Source organism: Uloborus diversus, chromosome 1 (assembly GCF_026930045.1).
Source record: "Uloborus diversus isolate 005 chromosome 1, Udiv.v.3.1, whole genome shotgun sequence".
Taxonomy (NCBI): domain Eukaryota; kingdom Metazoa; phylum Arthropoda; class Arachnida; order Araneae; family Uloboridae; genus Uloborus; species Uloborus diversus.
This window is the reverse complement of record NC_072731.1, coordinates 90,541,344-90,564,280: the sequence shown is the minus strand read 5'-3', so window position 1 is coordinate 90,564,280 and position 22,937 is coordinate 90,541,344.

Here is a 22,937-nt window from a genome sequence, read left to right as displayed (position 1 = left end):
GCGATATATTATAGCTAGAGATGAAAGACACCATCAAACATATATCAAACAAATTCCCATGTATTGTACTTTGTTTTAGTGTTTCAGTAGAATTTTTCGAATCAGTAGTTTTTAAGAAATTAATGTTTAACATCAGCGCGTTAGTTACTGGTCACCCTGTAGTTTACATGGATTTAGAATATTGTCTGACTTCTTCAGATATCGGAGATAAGTAACAATAACAGTTGTATAAGTTGACAGTTGCTAATATTTTAATATTTATATTAATTTGCAAGCATGTTTTTTTTTCATATACAGGCGTCCCTCGTACAACATAGTACTTGTACAACAGGGTTTCGATATTGCACGGTACCAAATTTGATATTATTATAATCCGGTTTCGATATTACACGGTACGAAATTTGAATTTGTTATTTCATGGTTGTAACACGAAAGTTATGCTTAAAAAAGATGTAATTTTTCATTTTTGTTTAATACATTCTGTTAATGTTTGATAATAACTCTAATAAGTTTTATGAAACTTGGTTTCAATATAACACGGTACACATCCCTTGATTCACATTATTTCTAAGTCTCGTATAACACGGTTTCGATGTAACATGAAACACGGTTTCGGTACAACACGATAAATATTGGGATGGTTTTTACCATGTACATGATTAATTAGTGTGAAAATTAAGTTAAAAAGTTATCTTTAAAAAAGTGTCGTACAGCATGGTTTCGGTTCTACACGGAACGAATTAACCGTGTCAAACGAGGGACGCCTGCATATAGTAGTTATAAGTGTTTTCCGCGCCATTTTTTTTAGTATAAACTTCACGCTTTAATCTAATTTCTTAAATTAGATCCCAATAAACAGCAATAACTTATAAAATTTCAAAACATTTTCATTTTTAAAGTAATTTTAAAAGCATTAAAAATAAACATAACACAAAACAATCAAAGTGGAAGACCAGGTTAAATGTGTTTCCAGTTGCATAAAGAGACCTGTCGAACTCTTGATTGGCGTTCTAACTTCAAGAGGTGAGCATTTGAATAATTCATGAGCTTCTAGTCGCTCTCCCGAATTTGCATGCTTCTATGGCTAAGTCCCGCCGCATCTTTTGCGTAGCTATTTTTTATTTTTTATTTTTTTCAAAGACAAGATTGAAATGTTCCTTTCAGTTGCTATAAAAGGGAATCTCAGGACTCGTTTGAAATTAGCATTTGTTGCTTTCAAGAAAGTCTTGAAACTTTTTCTGTTTTTTCATAAACTAGAAAAATACTTTCCCTTTCTTTTTTAGCCTACTTTCCCAGTAAAAGTCAGAAAAAAAAGAAAAAAGCATGAAAGAAGGCTTAATGCATCTTAAAAATGTCGCGAAAAACAAAAACAAAAAAAAAAAAAAAAATCAAAAATAAATAAAATATTTAAATAAATATCGAAAAATTAAAAATTGGAAAGTAGGGTATTGAGATGGGGAAGTCTGTCGGTCTGTCTGTTGGTCTGACGGTCCGTCGGTCTGTCGGTCTGTCTGTCTGTCCCCCCCTAATAACTTTGGAATGAATAGTCCAATTCGAACAAACTTATTTTTGTTCGAAAGATCTCGGCGAGGACACCTCAGTCCCATATTTCACTTTTTGATTTGAACTATTTTTTGTTCAATTTTGAACAGTTCGAAAAAACTTAACATTAGCGCCTACGGGGAAACTGAAAGTCAATGTAGATTCCGTACTTGAAGGCGGATTTATTTCAAACAAATTTAGTTGGAAATAGCTATTGACGCCAAACTCCAGACTCCGACTCTGAGAATTTAGAGGCACCTGACTCCGACTCCTGTGCCCGACAATTAATCGAACTCCGACTCCCCGACTTCGACTCTGACTTCGTAGCTTTGGCAAAAATTTATACACGGAGGACAAATGACTGACTCCGATTCTTAGATATTCGTCTCCTACTCCTTTATCCCAAAATGAGATTGACTCCGACTCCGACTCCGCAGCTATGGTTTTCACTGTGAAATAATTATTGTTGATATGATTTGTTTTTATTTTCATGCTAAAGTTTTAATTTAGGTATTCAGTTTTCGGCGAATAAACTCAGTCATTTATGTTTCTACATAACGATATGCGCAGACGATTTTTTTTTTTTTTTTTTTTTTTTTTTTGACAATGAAAAGTATTTCTTTAAGTTGACATTTTATTGTTTTTATTTATTTTAGTAAGTGCATTAATTCATTTTAAAAATTATTTTTGGCAACAGGGGAAAAAGAAACGATTTTTTTTTTTTGATACGATGTATTTATTTTAATAAGCTTATTAATTTTAATTATTATTTTTTCGTTTTGAAAGCTGTTAAAGAATTTTTTTAAGGGAAAAAAGTGTATTAGCTACTTTGTTTAAATGGTGCTGCTATTTTATTTTTTCGGTTTTTTTTTAGATGAGTAAGGAATATTTTATTCCTAGAAATCAGCTTAAAATATTTAAAAAAATATGTTTGAAACAATTTGCGATTTTAGCTATTTTTGAGAATATTGATCAGGTACTAGAAAGTAGTATGGGTATACGGGAAAGTAGGCTCGTTTAGTTCTAGACGGAACTTCTTGTTCTTAAGATATTTAAAGTCAATATATATCAGGTTTTAGTACCGTAAATACATTGTTCTGAATCTTGTGCTTGTGCCATGAGTTTTGATAAGGGTTTTATGTAAGATGTAAGTATTTCTTAAAATTAGTTATTTTTTAAAGCATGATATTGATACTAAGTCCCTCCACTTTATTTGCTACTTCCTGTATATCTCAATGTTAAGTACACTACTTGCAACTGCCATCCTAGAATATGCGAACTACTTCGTAGCAAACTAGTTCAATTTAAGAAAACCAAGAGAACTTGATGAATTTTGAGCAACTTTTTTCAGTAATCAGAAGCAGCAGTTCAGGTTGGTTTTAGGTTTTATGGATGTAAGGCCGTAGCTTTTAATCAAAAATAAATGATGAAATTTTTGATTATTTGCAGTAAGTATTAATGATGTACGTATAGTTAGACTAACGTAGCACCTCAGACGGTAACAAGAGAGTAAGATTCTGGCCTTTAGGACTATTTATGGTCGCTACATTTGATAAGAAATTAAATTGAAGCACTTCTCAAGGAGTCAAGAAACCAACCAAGACATAAAAGATAAACTTGCCTCCTTGCCACTATTCTCCAGACCTAATTATATCAGAAACTTTACTTCGAAACCCTGTTAATTTCGCTACTGTTCCCCCACACCCACGACACTCCCTTACACTTTTTTCGTAGCTCTTCGTTTACTTGTTCAGCATTTTCTCTGTTACAGATGACCATCTAGAAAACATCCAGTAAACAAAAGAGGGATCTTCTCTCATACCACGTTTTAAGACTTCGTTTCATTATGAGCATTTCTTTTCACACTTAACGTTTGCATTTTTTTAATACTGATTGGTGCAAAAACTAATGTCATAAGTAAATTTTCGAATCAATCCAAAAGAGAACAAATCTTCTGCTGCCAAAAAGTAAACGAAAATTTAAAACACTATTTTTAGTAGGGAATATATATATATTGTAACGGATTCGGTGCGACTTCCACTTTTTTGAAATGAAGACACAGTTCTTGATAAAAACACAGGAAATTTATTTACACTATGTACAGGAAAGATCTTCAACAACTGCTAAATTATTCATCAGCAATTAAGCAATTATCACACATTACCGTAAACTCAACGTTTACACACGTATTTACTTCCAAATACGAAAACAACACAGCGAAATGCCTCGCTATAAACAGAGCAAAAATCTTCTCAGTTCGAAATATCAATCGAAACTAACTGTTTATCCATTGCTAACGGCTTAAATACACCGAAAAGAAATTTCTCAAATATTCCACACGCTTCTGTAAAATAGTAGACCGTTATCAAATTTTATCAATGAACAAAACGGAAATAGGGGTCGTATACTTTAGCCATATGAAAAAGGGGTTGTATATTCATTACGGGAAACTATTTACAGGTTACGTTCCTACAATAATTACTATTTACAGAATTTGTAACATTGCCCCCTTCCTAAGGACTGCACGTCCCGGGCAGTACAATCCCCAGAAAGGGTGCCAAACTTCTATCACAAGTTTACGAATATACACATTAATTAATAACTAACAGATACAGAAAACAAAATAATAACAAGAAATATTACTAAACATTAAAAGCAAAAATTAATTATCTACAACTTTTATGTTATCAACCATGGTTGTTTACGTAATACTCATGAACTATGGCCATAGTATGGGGCTAACCGATCATAATGTACAACCCTAGGTTTTGCATTAGGTGATTTTTGGATCCTCACTACGACGTCATTTAGTCGGTTAAGGACTTTGTAGGGTCCATCCCAATGCGACTGCAATTTGGGTGACAGACCTTTCCGTCGGATGGGATTCCATAACCAAACCTTCTCGCCTTCGTTGAATTCATGTCCAGTAGACCTTGTGTCGTATCGGGTCTTCATCTTCTCCGCCGCGATGTTGATTCGCTCTCGTGCGAAGTTATGAACGTCTTCCAACCGGGCCTGGAGATCCTGGATGTACTCCTCAGGCGATGAAGGCGCATCCGGAGGACGACCGAAGACGAGATCACAAGGTAGCCGAAGCTCTCGTCCGAAGAGCATCTGAGATGGGGCAAATCCGGTAGTCTCGTGGACAGCACTGCAGTAGGCCAGCAGGAACAAAGGTAGCTTCTTGTCCCAATCCTGTTGATTTCTGGAAACCATAAGCGAGAGATTGTTCAGGATTGTGCGGTTAAATCTCTCCACCATGCCGTCGATTGTGGGTGTAGTGGTGTTGTCCTAGTTTTCTCAATTCCGAAAATTTGACATAGGCCCTTAAACACAGCAGAGATGAAATTCCTCCCTTGATCGGAATGAATCTGCAAAGGTGTTCCGTATCTCGAGATCCAATGTTGGACTAGAGTCTCTGCTACGGTGGTAGTCTCTTGATCTGGAATGGGATATGCTTCCGGCCATTTGGTGAAGTAGTCGATGGAAACAAGAATGTATTTGTTCCCATCAGCAGTTCTTGGTAGAGGACCCAGGATGTCAATCCCAATTCGTTCGAAAGGAGCTCCAACGTTGTACAGATGTAGCTTCCCTCTGCTTCTCTTCTTCGGTCCTTTACGAGCAGCACAGGCGTCACAAGAATGGCACCACTTCTCCACGTCATCCTTCGCCTTGCTCCAGAAGAAGCGCTCCCGAACTTTATTGAGGGTTTTCAAGACACCAAAATGTCCTCCAGTCGCACTACTATGTATTTCTTTCAGAACATCTGAAATCCTTGATCGGGGAAGTAGTAACTGCCACCTATACGTTTTGCCGTCATCAGATTCCCATTTTCGGTGTAGCACGCCGTTCCGTAAATGGAGCGAGTTCCATAAAGCCCAGTATCTTTTTGTTGCAGGACTGAAGATGGAAACGTCCTGCCAGCTAGGTCGCCGACTGTCACTTTCCATGAACTCCAAAATTGGTTTTATGTCGGGGTCTTCAAGTTGATCTTTTCGAACTTGGTCGTCACTCCATGTATCAGGTTCTGATGATGTTGGAGTCACTGTCACCTGATAGGCGGTAGGGCTAGTCGTTCCATACTGTTTCTCGATTCGGGAACAATAGTGGCAGTTCTCAGGACAGGGTCTCCTTGATAAAGCGTCAGCATTACCGTGAGATAACCCTTTTCGATGCTTGATCTCCATGTCATATTCCTGGAGCCGCTGTATCCATCTGGCTATCTGGCCTTCCGGATTTTTGAAGTTCAAAAGCCAAGTTAATGACCTGATCTGTCCGAAGCAGAAATTTTCGGCCGTAGAGGTAATGATGGAAGTGTTCTACAGCTTTCACTATGGCCAGTAACTCCTTTCTGGTGAAGCAGTAATTTCGCTCCGACTTTGATAAGCATTTGCTCCAGTAAGCGATGACATGTTCATTGCCGTCAATTTCTTGGGATAAAACAGCTCCAATGCCCTCGTTGCTCGCATCAGTGTCCAGGATGAAGGGTTTTTCAGGCTGAGGATAGGCGAGGATAGGCGTTGATGTTAAAGCCTCCTTCAGTCGCAGAAATGCATCTTCGCATTCTTTGGACCATTCAAACTTTTGCTTGCTCTCCGTCAGCTTATGCAACCGTAGAGCTTTCCGTAGAGCTTTCTGGATTTCCGGATCTCGAACCCCGTCGATGTAGTAGTTGAGTGCCAGGTTGTCTCGAACATCCGCAGGACAGTCGCCAAAAGCCAGATGAGACAATCTCTCGACGTCCGCCGCTAGCTCTTGCAGGGTTTCCCCGGTTTTCTGAAAACGGGACTTCAACTGGAGTCGGCTGAAATCTTTCTGGCACTTCTCACCGAAGCGAAGCTCCAACGCAGATGTGAGGGCGGCGAAATCCAGGCGCTGGCCGTCCGGAAGGGTCTGAAGAATGTCCGCTGCGTCACCTCTCAGGGATGCTGCAAGATGGCAGGCCTTGGTAGCAAAGTCCCATCCGTTCGCTTCCGCCACTATCATGAACTGAGTTTTGTAAACCTGCCACGAAGTTTTCCCATCAAAAGTGGCAAGTTTAATGGACGGTCGAGCAACCGATGTGGGAGCGCCAAACTGTACAGAGCTGCTTTCCGCGGTCGCCAATCTCCTTTCCAGGTCTTTAAAGATGTCTTCTTTAAGTTGATGAAATTTTCTATCTTCTTCTTCCAGTTTATTTTCTACAGCATTGCATCGGCCTTCAACGGAACTTAATTTTTCTTCAAATTTCTCTTCGATTTTATTTTCCACTGCGATGAATCGTCCTTCAACTGCCTCAAACTTTCCTTCAATAGCATCAACTCGATGCTCTATCTCATTAAATTTATTTTCCATCACGGTCTTTACCGAAGTAAGATCGTTTTTAATTTCCTCTTGGTTAGAAACTAGGTCATTTTTCAGCACCGTTAAATCACTTTTCAATTGGTTTTGATTAGCCGCCATATCATTTTTTAATTGTTCTTGATTAGCTGTAAAACTTGCAGTCAAGTCACTTTTTAATTGTCCTTGATTAGCCGCCATATCACTCTTCACAGAGTTGATTGCATCAAGCAGTTGTTTTAATTGTTCATCCATTGCGCGAGTAATCACCATAAAAATAAAGTCCAAATTTAAAAAGTCTTTATGAAAAAATGTCCAAAGTCACACTTACTGCAAGAAAGTCCTGAAGTAGCCCCACGTTGGGCGCCAAATTGTAACGGATTCGGTGCGACTTCCACTTTCTTGAAATGAAGACACAGTTCTTGATAAAAACACAGGAAATTTATTTACACTATGTACAGGAAAGATCTTCAACAACTGCTAAATTATTCATCAGCAATTAAGCAATTATCACACAACACCGTAAACTCAACATTTACACACGTATTTACTTCCAAATACGAAAACAACACAGCGAAATGCCTCGCTATAAACAGAGCAAAAATCTTCTCAGTTCGAAATATCAATCGAAAGTAACTGTTTATCCATCGCTAACGGCTTAAATACACCGAAAAGAAATTTCTCAAATATTCCACACGCTTCTGTAAAATAGTAGACCGTTATCAAATTTTATCAATGAACAAAACGGAAATAGGGGTCGTATACTTTAGCCATATGAAAAAGGGGTTGTATATTCATTACTGGAAACTATTTACAGGTTACGTTCCTACAATAATTACTATTTACAGAATTTGTAACAATATATATATATATATATATATATATATATATATATATATATATATATATATATATATATATATATATATGTATATATATATATATATATATATATGTGTATATATATATATATGTATATATATATATGTATATATATATATATGTATATATATATATATGTATATATATATATATATATATATATATATATATATATATATATATATATATATATATATATATATATATATATATATATATATATCGTTTTTTGGACTGGATGCAGACAGTATACACTATTTATGGAATCTGTCATACAAATGTAGTCCCTCTTTGGAAATTAATAATCAAAATGTCAATGGGAAACATCCAGCGCGAGCTCATTCCAACTGTGGAACTATTTTCAAGCTGAAACATATGCTTCAAACATGTTATTCAGAGTTTAAGATAGGAGAACATACTGGTTATACAAATTTAATCTGCTTGAACTCACTTTTAAAGCATACTTTTTCTCTCTTAATGTTAACTTTTAGCTGTTCGTCCCCTTACCCGCGTCCCTTCTTGCACAACGACTTTTGGACAAAAACGACTTTTGGATTTCAGGACAATTTTTCCTTTATTTCAAAGGATATAACCAGCATGTCATTTTTCTTTTACTTACTTGACAATTTAAAGAAGTCGTGGGTATAAGTTTCAAAATAATAATTCATATGGTAAAGCGAAAAAAAATTCACCTTGCCCCACTTTTCCCTATTTCAATTCCTTTTTAAGTGTCCTTTCCTGTAATAAAGTGCAGTTGCCTGAAGTTGCAAGATATCCCGTTTTGAGGGGAAAGTAAATGGTGATTCATTCCTTTCTCGGGATACCTGAATTATTTTTGTCATTTTCTAAAACTTAAAGGACAAAAGTGCGTTTTAAAGCACAAATGAAACGCCATTCCAATTTTATTGCTCTATAAATGCATTTGTAGTAAAATAAGATGCGAGAAAATCAACAAGTGCAAACAAAATAAACTTCTGTCAGCAGGAAATGAAGTTGCCCAAATTATGGTTTTCATTCCTTTTTCAGAAATGGATGCTCGCTCATAAATATTCAGATTTTCTCGGGTTTTGGCTGAGATTGTTCATATGCGGAATTCATATTTCGCTTGAATACGCAGCAACAGATCGACATAAAAATAGCTTCTATCCGCACTTTTGAATAACGAGAAATGCTTCAAATTTCAGGAAAAAAACTTGTTTCCTTATTTTCAAAATATTTGCTGACTGGAATAAACGAAGACGGAATATGTTTTTACATTTATGAAGAGGCTTTTTTTGTTCTTTAAAATAGATGTCTGAAGCAGATTTGTGTATTTCTTGCTGTCTTTAGATTATCTTTACTCAAATAATATTTAATAATTAATATGTATATGTTTTTATTTTCTTTATCAAGCGCAATTTCCATCTTTTCATGTTCAAAACGAATGATTAATATATTCAAACCCAGCACTGTTTTGAAAAATAATGTAGAAATTTTCAATTATATTTAGTACTAGTGGTACCCGCACGCCTTTGACCGTAGTAGAAAATTAAAAGGTTGTTTGGTTCGCCTCTATATTTAAAAATGTTGGATGATGATTTTCCCACCAATATGGCTATGTTCATTTGCTCGACAACGTTACGGTTCCACTAATGATAATTTGGTAATTTACTCTTCCACGTTATGATAATTTGCAGGGTAAAATGTTTTTAAAATTGGAATAAAAAAATAACAAAATCGAATTTTTGAAAAATCGCTTTGAGGTGCACACCCCCATGCTACAAACTAATTTTGTGCCAAATTTCGCGAAAATCGGCTGAACGGTTTAGACGCTATGCGCGTCACAGAGATCCGGACAGAGATACAGACAAAGAGGATTTCAGCTTTTTTATTAGTAGAGAAGATTGTATGATTGTCTTATTCAGTTACATTTATGTCCTAGTGACTATCGATTTTTTTTTTTTTTTTTTTTTTTTTTTTGCAAAACCTGCTTAATGAAGACATTGACGAGTTCCAGAAGATATTGACTGTGCACATATATTTTAATCTTTACTTTTATTTTCTTTTGTAATCATTCATTTTAACATTAAATACTAAATAAGTATAATTGAAACGCACTCGCAGTTGTAGCCCATTTAATTAAACAGGTTGTTCACAAAGTTTTGCAATGGAAGAGAAAACGTATTAAAAAAAAACACTTTTTGAGATTTTTACCTAATTCCTTTCAATTTTCATTGTTTTCTCATCAAGTTTTCTTGTTTTTCAGAGCGATGCAATATTTGCTAGGTGGCGTTAACATCGAAAATTGAAATGGGCATCGATGAAAAAAAAAAACCCTCCCAAGAGCACTGTAGGGGGTCTCGAGGTTCAACCCCCCCCCCCCCCCCCCGAAAGATTTGGTTTTAATTCACTATCAATTACAACATGTCCGCTTATGTCCGTATAAATAATTATATGATGAAACCCTTACTCCCAGAAGGTAAATTGTGACTGCGCTAGAGTCTGGCGAGAAGTTGAAAATCCTCTAAATTTTCTCCGAATTACGAAAGGAGTACACATATGAGTGTATTAACACAGTGAAAAAAAAATTTAGATAACAATCAAAGTTTAAGTTTTACAAAAAGCGATTTTTGTTTAAATCTGATGAAGATTTCTTTTAATAAAATTTCTTTATCAGAAAGATTTCTTTAATGAAAAACTTTATAAACACCCTGAATGTAAAGAATAAAAAAATGGTACAAACAACAAGGTAACAACCAACAAGTTACAGTCATTAAGGACACTTCAAATAACGTAGTAATACTTTGCATTACTTCATAGGTTTGTGTAGTTCAGACTTCAAACGAAACAGGAAAAGTCAAAAACAACCAAAAGCTATTCTGTAAAAGCTATCTCTGTAAGACAAATCCTTTACTCTGCTGACATGGTTATAACATCAGTTTACTCCTTTGCACTTTACAAAACAGGTTAAATGAGGTTGGAGTAAGGTAAAGGTAATTACAGCTTTAAAGCACAGTGAAAGATAAGAGTGAATCTTTTAACGAAGTTTAGAAACTTTACCCTTTTCATTTTCACATACTTTAATTTGCTAGAATAAAATCGCTTTTCATTTTTTATTTCGTTGCTGAAATTATGATGTGTATTGTTTTTCATTGAGGTCCAATATACCTGAAGATAATGTTTGGAAATGACTCTGTTGGAATGTTAATCTGTTGTTGAAATCTCTCTTCACGCGATGATTGTAAATCTCTAATCAATGTAATACAACATAGAAATCTCGTGATGTTTTGAAATAAAATCAGGAAGATTATAAACAGTTAGAAATTTTATTCTGTTTCAAAGTAGCTTTGCTTTCTAAATAAATTTTAATAATTGAACCAAAAGCTTAAGGTTCAACTTTACCTTAAATAACAGGATCACTTTGAACCTGCTTAGTGATCCATTTAAAAATGTCTTTGTAATAACTATTTCTTAATTTCGTAAATTAAAATTGTATTTATTGTTTCTTAGTTTTTTTCAAGTACTGTATTAATTATTAATACAAAACTTGGAAAGGTTTTTTTTATTATTATTATTTTAGTTTACTTCAACAGAATTCATAAACACTAAAAAAACATGAGTCGCGCATTTAAACATATAGAAATTGTGATCAAGTTACCCTCATTGACTATAACAAATATTTAATTTCTGTCATCTATAAACAAACATTTATTTCCAAATAATTCTCCAAGCATAACTAAGCATAAAATTGAAAATCAAAAATGCTTTTAACTTCCTATTCCTATTCAGAGTCACAACTGACTGCAACTGTATTTATGTCGAGGACTGCATACTAAGTGCCTTGCCTCCATTGTTTTATATACCGATAGATGGCACCGGATCGAACAGTTAATGAGAATTTAGAACTAGTCCAGGAGCTAATAGCTACCTGGTGCTAGCACTCCCAGAGGTATCGTTTCACTTGGAGGACATTGAGACCACGAGCATATTTAACGTCGCCCGGTCCCCTTTAATGACGACGGTGGGTCTTCGACTATCGAGGTTCGAACTCAGGACCCTCCGGCCCCGAATCCGACACTCTACCAATCGGGCTACCACGGCCCTGCTTTTAACTTGTTCCTAATAGGCAAAAAATGAGGGCTCCATTTCATCCTGGAGTATTTGTTCAGCGAAAAACAGAAGTGATTGTTCTAAATTTAATTCAGAACTTAATCTGATGCTTACAATCTTAATAATATTGAGTGTAGTGAAATAATGAATCGATTAAATTAGTATGTTTAAAAATGTCTTTTTATTCCACATGAATTTGATCCTAATACTTTAAAATTCCCTCTGTACTTGTATATATTTCTTTGGAACAATTTGAGATGAAGTTCTATTTACTGAGCGAAAATCTTTTACAAAAAATATCCTATTTTCCAAATTCAACGAAAACAATTTCAAAAAGTTTCTTTTTTGACTCCTTTATTTTTTCCATTCTTAATCTTATGTGATTTTTTTAATTTTCTGACGATAGCAAAATAAATTTTCTCATCTTGGCAATCTCGTATCTTAGAGAGATATCTATGCAAACAAAAGGGAGATGTTTACAAAATTTAAGAGTTCATAAGCTTGGATAATTTTGCTTTTCATTTGAATCAAAGAGTTTACTAGAAAAGAAACGTGAATGCATGCTTCAAAAAGTTACTTGATTAAAGAAATCTTAGATTCATTCAAATTTCATGACTGGAGAAGAGGAAGACCGTATTGCTTAGGTAATAAGATACAATCCTGTCAACAATACCGCACGTGCCTTCTTAAAAATAATTGTTTCTGCATAAAAATACTTCCTTTGCCTTGCAGGAAAGCATTGATAGCTAAAACTGTAAACTGAAGAAAGAAAAATATCATAATCTTTTGATATTTTTAATGCTGAGCTGAGATTAGTAGACTGAAAATACAAAATAACATGTTGCTCAGTTCTTTTTTTTTCTTAGGTGCTTAATTATACAATTCATTTATTTTTTTCTTAATCTTTAAAATGTTCAATAATCTGGGAAAAAATCTTATTCGTCATTAAGGATTGGGTATACAAATAATTAGATACCTTTATTTATTAACATAGAAAAAACGTTTTGGTGTTATCATAAAAAACTTGAACTTTAGCCACGAGATTACAGTCAACAGCAGCTGTTAAAACTTTTTCCGCAGAAATCTGTTTTTCGTTTTGCACACGTTATGTGTTTTATATGGACTCTCTTTATGACTTGAACCTACTTAGAAAATCACACTTAATGGTTTTTTTTTTTTTTTTTTCAATATTTTCACCCAAAATTTTGGTACATTTTGATTTTTTTTTAAATTCGAAAAAAAACAAGGATTTCTTTTTTTTAATTTTAATTTAATTTTAGGTTTAGAAGGAAGCATATAGTAATACTTGAATGGAGAAACGCCTTTTATATTAAGAGAGTGTGCGTGCTGCTACACGTTATTTTTCGAACTTGATTTTCTTATTATGTTTTCCATATTAAAACTATACTGTTTTAATGTATGTTATATAATGCATTTGTCTCAGATTTTCAGCTTTCATTTAAAACTAAAATTTTAATCATAGCTTGTATAGAAACTTAGTCTCTTGATCTTAAATAATGGATATTTTTCATGCAGCGCTAACGTTTTAAGAGTCCTGAGACTCCTTAAAACAAATCTAATCGCTTATCTTGTCTAATATCTTTAAACGAGCAATTCTTATGGCTGGCTATATATACCAGGTTGTCCCAAAAGTTCTGCACCATACAAGCATCGAAATAAAAAGCAATGGTATCAGAAACGCAAAGTATTTTATTCAGCAAAATACAGGCCATTGTGATTCAGGACAGCTAGCCATCGTTGTGCCAAAATTTCAATTTGGTGATGATACCATGAGGCAGGTTTCGAATCGAAAAATTGTTGACAAGCTTGTGTCACCTCGTCAGAGTCATTGAATTGTTTACCACACAGGAAGTGCGTCATGGAACGAAACAAACCGTAGTCAGAAGGGGCAATATCAGGGCTATTAGCAGGATGCGGAAGAACCTCCATGCAATCGAGTTCCTCGAGTTTCGCTTGCACTGTTCTGGAGCGATGAGCTGGTGCGTTGTTATGTTGCAGCAATACTCTCTTTCTGTTTGTCAGAGCGGGGTATTTCTGTACAAGTACAGCGTGAACACGCTCCAGTTGTTCGGCATAGAGGTCCCCTGTGACGGCACGGCCCGCAGGAACCAATTCGAAGTAAATAATGCCATGAATATTCCACCCAAACACACAGCATGACCTTTTGGCGAATCTGTCCTGTTTCGCGTGGGCCTGGGTATCTTGACCTCGTGGTACCTACTGTTTGCGCGTGTCTGGATATCGGAGAAACACCCATTTCTCATCCCCAGTAACGATTCGTTTCCAGAATCGATCATCCCTTGGGTTTTTCAAAAGTTCTTGACAGAGTTTCACTCTGTTATCGGCCTGCCGTTGGGTCAGCTCATGTGGACTTTGTCTCGGTCGCGTATTCCTGAAGTCCTGTTCAAGGAGACTCCGGTGCACTGTATTTTTGGATACTCCTATCCTGTATGATATCGAACGTGTGCTGGTTGAGGTTCGGCCAGGACAGCAGCTGCCACAGCGGTCCCAATATCCAATTTTGGCCGTCCACTTCGAGGCTTCTCTTCCAGGCTCAAATCGCCAGACGAAAAACATTTGAACCACCGGGATGCTGTGGATCGATTGATCGTATCAGGTCCTTCAACTGCACAGATTTCCTCGCTAGCAGCTTTCGCACTTAGTCCTTTTTTCCAGAGAAAACGAAGCACGGCACGTGTCGCAGTTTTTGAATCACACATCTTTCGCGATGTCACACTACTACTACGCACGCTATTCTCCTCAATAAACATCCACACTATTCTATGACCTCTACTTGTTCCTCTGGTGGCAGTTTTGAAGCCATGCGCATCTTATTGTGTTGTCCGATCCACGTCGCAATCTGCATACCATTGATGGTGCAGAACTTTTGGGACAACCTGGTATATATATATATATATATATATATATATATATATATATATATATATATATATATATATATATATATATATATATATATATATATATATATTGTATCTCAGAAACGGCTTGAACGATTTCGCTGAAATTTTGGAATTACTTAGTTGTAAACTTGCATTCTAAGTTGATCAACATCAGTGTTTTTCTGTAATAAAGAAAAACGCGCTTTTTTTTACAAAAAAAAACACTTTTTTTTAATATAAAGTCTAAGTTAAGCCTTGAAAAAAATGTAAATTGACACAATTGTAACAATCGATTTGCAACCATATCAATAAAAATTTGTCTCTTCCATAGAGTAAAGAAATTATATAGAGAGAGCACGATATACTAAGAAATTGAAGCCGGAAGTTGCATCGCTATATCCCAAGATACTTAGCTTCTTGAGGTACATCTTGATTCAAAACACTCCATTATTGAATTTCAATTGGTTGTTAATTTAAACTAAGATATCGTTGCAAGTTTATGAAGCACGTTCTTGAAATTGCATTAAAATATTAATTAAAATGCAAACCAATCTGCCAGCTACTTTATACGGTGCCTTTGCGAGATTGGTAAAAAATTTTCTCGCGAAGCGATCATGTTATCATAACCCCGCTCGTCATTGCACCGCTGTATCCCATAATTATTGCTTCTATTTTATCTCCTTTTTACCCATGGACGGGGCCTCTCTATGTACATTTCATTACTGTATGGCTTTTTCTCGCTTTAAAATTTTAAACTTGCTTAGGGTTGCCAGGCTTGGCTGATATTTGCCACTTTGGCTTATTTTAATCACACTTGGCTAAAAACAAATTCAATAGCATTATGTAAGTCGATGTAAGGCTTCATCTTCTTCTTTAAGCGAAACTATTGCTTGACCAGCTTATTTTATTTTATTTATATATTTTCTTTTTTTACACTTTAAATAATTTTATATGTTTTTTAAATCACGCATCTGAATTTTATTTCAAAAAAAACATATGTCTTGAAACTTTATATTTTGTTAAAACTGTTGATAGCATGCTGTATGTAGCATTTTGTGGCGTAAAGTGACCAACTACCCTAAAAGTACTTATTCCAAATGAAAATGTTGATTGGGATAAAATCATGTATCGCAACATGGTACGGAAGGAAGTATTGGGTTAAAAACCGATTTTGACATAGTAAAATTGGCTCCAAGTTCAAAATCTTTTCATTATTTACAGGAAAACTGTATAGTTGAAACAAAAATGTGACAGAGAGTTTGAAGCAAAATGTTGATTTAATTGCATTCAGAATCGCTTTTGTTTGGTACTTTAGTCTTATAAGAAGGTCGCGACGCATTTTCAATCCTAGCAATTTTTTCATGTTTACTGTCGCCATGTTTGGTCGACTTGTTTGGCAATACCGCTTGTTAAATATTTATACGCAACCAGCTTAGAGCTTCCCTAGGTGGATTTCTGTGTGGGGGAGAGGAGGCCTGTATTCAGTAGTAGACTTAATTCAGTAGTAGTAGTGCCTAAATTTCAGCTAAACCTAAAAAAACTGGAGCTAAAAACGCAAATAACTCCCGCCGTAATTAAGTTAGAGCATTGAAACAAATTGAGTTGAAAGCGGAAAATTCTACTCTTTCCAACGATATGTAATATTAGTATATATGCAAGTAATTTTTCACCCCCATATTCGGGAATTTGTGAAAATTGGGCCTAAATCGGAATAAAAAAAGAACTAGGGTAACGGCACCAGTAACAGACATGCTTAAGACACCGCTCTCAGACTAACTCAATTTTCTGAGTTTTTTATAATGTATTTAGACTATTTAAACTATCTTTATCTCATGAAACTATATCTTTTCTAACGTTTGGCGACTTCTGGATCCTCTAAATTAGTTAATTCTATTTTATTCGATCAATTTCGAAAAAAAAGTCTGACCCGACATAACAGACAGCGAAAAATCTGTTATTACCCAGTTACAGCAAGGAGGGGGAAATAATGAGTAATAGACAGAATTCCCCTTTTCTCTTCAAAATGTGCAAAAGTTCTTTATTTTTTAGAACCAAAGACTTATTAAATTCAAATGAACATCAAACACCAACTGATCTCGTGGTGGCTGTTCATAATCTTCCATCACAGCCTTGTAAATACCAACTGGCTCATAAAATTCACTCTAAAAACTCTAGATGGTTGCACCGTATTCACGGGCCACAGCAATATTGCTTTTACCCGCCTAAAGTTCTTATTTTTTAAATCCCAAACTAATGACTGTCTCTTACTGAGCCTTTGTCTGTTACTGGTGCCGTTATCCTACTCATCGAATTTGTTTGTTTGTTTTTTTCGAACTGTACTGCAAACTCTTCCGGTGCTAAAAGAAAGATACTGTGAACATTTCAGCAAAATCGGCGTTGTGGTTCTCGAGGTTTGCGCGTTTAAGCAAACAGACGCTTTTTGGAGACTTCATTTTATATTATGTAGAGATTCTGAACTTATGATAGAAAATTTCCGTTAGTTTACGGAAAATAGGGCTCTTTTAGTTCTAAGAAAGGGTTTATTTTTTGAATATTAATAGTTGTGTTTTATTCTTCGAAAGTCCTTCAAATTGCATTATGTTTTGAAATTTGTATTACAATTCCATTAATTACATTCTTACAGAAAACAGACAAAAGTCGATACAGAGATGCTCCACACTCAAATTTCTTTTGGTCTCCATATGGTTCTTCGGAGAGCAAACTGTAATCACTTTTCTCTTTTTTTCTCCTTACCAACCACTATTTGTGGTTTGACCAGTTGGATGGGACCTGAAGACAGCTCTGATTTTTTTTTAATCTAGACCAAAAGGTGAGCAAGCCCAGAGCAGCGCACAGGTATCGACTCACATGGAAGACTTTGTGACCACGGGGATATTTACCCCCCAGTTGCCATTAATGAAGACGGTGGATCTTCGATCAAGCTTAGATTGAACCCGGCACGCTCTGGTCACAAGTCCAATGCCTCGCCGATCAGGCCACTAAGGCCCCAACTGTAATCATACTGCATGTAGTTAAAAATACTTTTTTTAGTGATGCAAAATACTCATGAACACAAAATACTGATACAAGTTTAAATTGACCATGAAAGTTTCGCAAGGCAATCTTGGTTTTTTTTTTCTTTTTGTTTCTTTTTTTTTTATTTTCTTTAATGATCAGTACAAATTTAGCTTTTAAACATTGTTCATACTTCAGATTTGCAGGAAAAATAATAATAAGTAGATATCAAACTTTGCACATTTCGGCCAAACATGGCTACTATGTGAAATAATATGTCTTTCTTGATGCGAAAGGTGAACCAAATGTCTCGCCAATTAATGAAACCTTTCAAACAGAAAGTCTCTAAACTCAACAAAATCCGGAAACGTGCATTACGATCTCTGGGAATCACGTTCTTAAAGATCTATTTTGAATACATCAGGGATTTTTTGGAATTCAATTTTAAAACAAATTATTTTATCTAATTTTTATTCAGGTTATTTTGCTGCATTTTTAAGAGATGGAGATGACAGCATCAGATTACCTCTCCTTATTGCAAAAAAAAAAAAAAAACTTTCAAAGAATACGAAATTTAATCATTTTTATATGAAGGTATAAATTCAATTTTACCACTGAAATAGAAATTTTATGCAAAGAGATCAAACTTCTTCAAAATACTAAGCTGGAGGAAAATAAAATGTTCAAGTACCTAGAAGAGCTTCGAGGCAGAGTCAATACCAGGAGAACCTAAACTAAGTTTATTTTTAGCAATCTTCTCATTCATGTTCGTAAAAAGAATGCAATATTCTCAGAACGGAGTCTGGATTTCAAAGGATATTTTGATGAAAATGCACCCATAAGTAAAAGATATAGTTTATTTTCCATTACCTTCGCTTTCATCTTCAACACTTTTGCTCCTGATTCATGACATTTGACATAAGCAGAGAAATGATAGGAAGGGAAAAGTTCGTTTAATAATTGGGTTTGTATATGTTTAAAGAATTGCAATACCGTACCAAAAATTCAATACCGGTATTCGGTATTTTTAAAACGTGATACCGGAATACCGGTATTTTAAATTTCTCAAAAATGCTTGAAAATATATTGTTTCGTTGCTACACGTCATACTTTTGTACAAAAATTGTATTATTTACAAAAATGTATAGTGAACAAATGTAAAATGAATGAACAAATGTCCTAATAAAATATCAATGATAGTAAACAACATAATGCATTTATTGAATTGTCTCTAAGCCTGTCACTCATTTTAGTGCTCAACTTTCCTACAGTTAAAAATACTCTTCTTTAATTCGCGTAGATCGGTGGTACTGTTAACAATGCGCGATATACCCCTTCAAATTGTCTAGAAGTCCTTCATCTTCATATAAATTCGATCTCTTGCGTGTTATTTTTGGATAAACCTTTTTGTGTGCGTAAGTGTTTCTTTTGTATTGTGTGTATTATTATTATTTTTTTTAATTTATAGCTAGTTGGTACTTCTTTACGAGAGACAATATTTTTTAATATTAAAATCATTTTCTCTTGAGCAGGAGAGGTTTGTGTTTGCTTTTCACAAGCCCTTTCGTTTGAAATTTACGATAAACTTGACTAAATTTCATCTTTCTGATTTCTCTTATTCGTTTTCGCTTTATGTTTATATGTCTTTACAATTATAACTATATAAATCTCTGAAAATATGTTTCAATTGATGATGCCTTACCTCTATGAAAATTTTCAAAGCACTAAATAATTTATAAATATTATCTTGCCAATTATGAAGCCACATAGTGAGACGACACAACAAATCAATACTGGTGACAACAAATTTACCTTTTGTTATGCTAACAAGAAAATGTTTTTGTCAAATTTTAGTACAGTTAAGACAAATAATTAAAAAAGAAATCATAAAATATTACTACAATAGATAGTAGGAATAAACTGTTCAAAAGACAAATGGATTCTACATTACAATCAAAATTAACTTTCACAAATGGGAAAGTTAGTGATCAGAGAAATGGAAAAAATTAAAACTGGTGTACAAAAGCGCACGAAAATGCGATTCATCTCACCCCATCTATATCTTCTTTATCTTCTTTACTAATAATAAAGCTGAAAGTCTGTCTGTAGGATGTCTGTCTGTGACACGCATAGCGCCTAGACCGTTCGGCATATTTTCATGAAATTTGGGACAAAGTTAGTTTGTAGCATGGGGGTGTGCACCTCGAAGTGATTTTTCAAAAATTCGATTTTGTTCTTTTCATATTCCAATTTTAAGAACATTTTCCCCAGCAAAATTATCCTAAAATGGACGAGTAAATTACCATGTTATCTTAACGTGGAACCATGGGCAAGCCAATTGGCGAGAAATTCACCACACATTATTTGTAAATATACAGACGAACCAAAAGACCACCTGTTACGTTTCCTGCTACGGGCAAAGCCGTGCGGGTACTACTAGTCTAGTAATGCAATAACATTTTGCAATCTTTCCGCTATTTTTGTTTAATGATATTCTATTAGTTCGTGCTTTCGACGCCAAATTTTTATATTAATGGATTTGTTTTGGTTCTGTATCATGGAAAAAGAAATGTACTTTACTTACACTATAAGTACATCTCTACTAATAATAAAGCTGAAAGTATCTCTCTGTCTGGATCTCTGTCTGGATCTCTGTCTGGATTTCTGTCTGAATTTATGTTCGGATCTCTGTGACGCGCATAGCGCCTAGACTGTTCGGCCGATTTTCTTGAAATTTGGCACAAAATTAGTTCGTAGCATGGGGGTGTGCATCTCGAAGCGATTTTTCGAAAATTTGATTTTGTTCTTTTTCTGTTCCAATTTTAAGAACATTTTAACGAGCAAAATTAATTACGTTTACGAGTAAATTACAAATTGTCATAACGTGGAATCGTAACATGGGCGAGCAAATGAACACAGCAAATTGGCGCGAAATTCATCACCCGTTATTTGTAAATATACAGGCGAACCTATTAATGTTCTACTGCGGGCAAAGCCGTGCGGTAGCAACAAGTATTTAATAAATTAAGTTGAAAATTTTTTAATTGATTACTTTAATTTATTTTAAGCTAATACCGATATTACGAAATTTCAAAGTTGCTCGAAATACCGGTATTAGGTACACCGCTATTGCAATCACTATGTATGTTATTAGACTTTCGCATGTACTCGCGTCAGAAGCAATACTTCTTAAACATATTTTTTCAGACACTTTTTTACGTCTATAAAATACTCAATGCCGAATGAAAACTAAAAAGAACGGGTGCGTGTTCTCATGCACTCGCGTCAGATGCAATACTTCTTAAGGGGACACTGGACGTTCAAAAGAAGAAATCTTTGTCAAATTTTTCAAACTTGTATTTTTTTGAATTAATTTGAATATGAGGACAATTTTGTGAGTTTTGTTTTATTTATTATAGTATAGAGAATGACTTAAAATAAGTTTCAGTGTTGTGAAATCAAATTAATTACGCAAGGGACTTTTCAAAGTTTTGTTAATTATCGTTAATTTTTTTAAATAATTGGTCTTCTAATTGAAATTTTTTAATGAAATTTTATAATTAAGCTTGTATTAGTGTTTAAAGTATATGGTTAAAATTTCATGCAAATCCATCAATAATTAAAAAAGTTTGCTTTCAAGGTCCAGTGTCCCCTTAAATACATAACCTTTTAAATACTTTCTCACATCTATGAAAGCATGGTTGACATTGAAAAGGCAGCTTAAAATGTGAAGGAGCTTGATGTTTCTCTCATCATCCGAGGTCAGAAGCTGCAAAAATAAAAAAAAAAAACATCCAGCATTGATTTGAATTTGTACGTTTTGAATTCAAATTATGTTTTTCGCAATTATGAATTGTGATAAGACCCTACCTGTTGGGTTTCTTGTTTCTACTATGTGACAGAAAGAAATTGACCAAGAAATTTGCACCCGCCATAATATGATCGTTGATTTTCTAAAATAGGTAATACGAGGCATGTCCATAGAAAAAAAATTGATAATTAGGATACGGTAATAATGATGACGATTTCATGGCCGATATCCCTCAGTACACTCCTCACAATGATTCCTTATGGCGTCTGACATTGTGTATTTTTATTTTCTTATTAATCTAAAATGCTGGATGTTAGTAATTTGGAAATTTTGTATTTAGATCACGTTTTGCTTCTTAAGTTCATTTATGTAGATGTTTTTTGTGAAAAAAAGTAATTTGCATCCCCCCTTTTAAAAAAAGGTAAAATCTGCTTAAGTTAATCCTTGAATGAACGCAAACGATTTGTAACCATGGTGACAAAATTTTATCCTCTTAATAAATATTAAAACAAGGAATGGACTTATTTCCGTTGTCAATGGAAATTTCAAAAATCAGAGCAAGTTCAAGTGAGATTGATGAACATTTCGTGACTGCTCAAAAAAAAATGTAAGAACCGAGTATAAAGGTCAAAAAATGCAATATAACCGTGCCTTAAAGTGAGCAGAAAAGCATTTAGGCATTTAAAAGATTACACACAGTGCATAATTTCTAACAAAAGAAGTGATGGAGCACCATAGTCCTCAAAACGTATTTTGATGTTTAAATAACCTGAATCTCACCTCATTGGCAACAGTTCAGAAAAAGTTCAAATGAAGTACAGGGAGATTCTAATTAAAGTTCCACTTTCAAAACACTGTAAAAGTAAAACCACTGGTCAGAATGACGTCAAACTTCAACGGAATATTATCGAAGAAGAGGGGAACTTGATGGCAGAAGAAAAATAAATAGTTGAAATTTTGAGCAATAGATGAAGCAGTAAGTATCATATTTTAATAGTGGTCGACTACAAATGACAGATAAATCATAAAATAGTACCTAAGGTGTAAATTATACGTTGAAACACAGTACTACTCAACGTGTACGAGGGTATTGGTGTGATACCGTTAGTTAAGTAAGCCCATCCAACACGGAAAGGTCGTATCACATCGGATGGAAAAAATCGGTTTTTAATTGTCCTGAGGCCGAACACCGCACAAAAAGCATCAGTAAAAATCAAATCGGTCTTTAATTTTCGTGAGACTGGAGCAAAAGATGTTCAATATAATGTACCCCATTTTCTGTAACAAGTTGAAATCGAGAAACAACATGTTCCACGACTGATTGAAGTGTTTCTGGGGTTACGTTTAGAATCTGT